The sequence below is a fragment of the Rattus rattus genome, chromosome 1 (genome assembly GCF_011064425.1).
Source record: "Rattus rattus isolate New Zealand chromosome 1, Rrattus_CSIRO_v1, whole genome shotgun sequence".
NCBI classification, from domain to species: Eukaryota; Metazoa; Chordata; class Mammalia; order Rodentia; family Muridae; genus Rattus; species Rattus rattus.
In genome coordinates this window covers 24,239,246-24,240,538 of record NC_046154.1, presented here as the reverse complement: position 1 = coordinate 24,240,538, position 1,293 = coordinate 24,239,246, and positions in this window count along the sequence as shown.

Sequence of the window (1,293 nt, the reverse complement as noted above, 5' to 3'; positions counted from 1 at the left end):
AACACGTCACCACTGCGCGCTTGGACACGCCTCCTCCGCCCGTGGTGGGCGGGGCCGCGCCATGCGCCTACGGACTGGGGAGCCGAGCAGTGCGAGTTCAGGAGAGTTGGCTATTGGTGGCCGCTCTCGCGGGGCGTGGAGAGAGCTCCGGGGAGGCCGAGGTCACGTGAGGCGATAATGAGGCGGGTAGGGTCTCCTGCTGCAATCCCTGCGGGTTAGGCGAGAGAGTAGAGCCTAGCGGCCTGAGACGCGGTCGGCCCACTCGGGTGTTGTGGAAATTTGTTACGAAGAGGGGATTGGGTTGCTCCACCTCAAAATTGAGTCTCTCGGGGTTGGGGATTTAGCTCATAGCAATCGCAAGGCCCTGGGTTCGGTCCCCAGCTCCGAAAAAAAAAAAATTGAGTTTCTCTATGGAAGATCTCAGTGCTTGTATTTTGAGAGACACGGTAACATCGTACGATAATCCTGTTTCAGTCTTCCATCTTTCTGGGGATATGGACATAAACCGTGGTAGAGTGAACCACGTTTCTTTAAAATGCTCTGCTATAATTTTTGTCTTTTTTTTCTTTTTTAAAAATTTATTTTAGTTGTCTGAGTACACTGTTGCTGTCTTCAGACACACCAGAAGAGGGCATCAGATCCAATTACAGATGGTTGTGAACCACCATGTGGTTGCTAGGAATTGAACCCAGAACCTCTGGAAGAGCATAATTTTGTCTTAAATTCGTTTTTTAGCTGAAACTGGCGGCACTTTGTCACCAAACTCAGCACTTAGAAGGCTGACGCCATGAGGATTAATGTCTTTTCTGCTATGTAGTAAATTTAACATCAACCTGATCAACGGGATACTGTCTCTTCAAAAAATTCTAATGTGTTTTTACTTGTCACATTTTAATGCTGTTAATTCACCAGAAAGGTTTCTTGCTCTGGTCACTTTTCAGGGATGATTTAAAGCATCCCGACTTTATAATTCGCTGATTCCTAAGACCCACGTTGAAGAACTTAAAAGGACAAGTCAGAGCTTTACTCCTAGGTCTTCCAAAGTCACAGCCCATAGTGCTGGGGAATAAAGTTCCAGTGGTAGAGTGCTTGTGTAGCATGCGGGAAGCCCTAGGTTCAGTTTCCAGCCCAGCATTAAAAAAGCATGTTGTCAGTGAAGGCTGGAGAATTGGCAGTTTAGGCCACCTAGGACACCTGAGGCTAGCATGGCCTACACAGGCAAACTCAGCCTGAGAACTCAACAGAAATAGAAACAATCTTTTTTTTTTTTTTTCTTTCTTTTTTTTCAGAGCT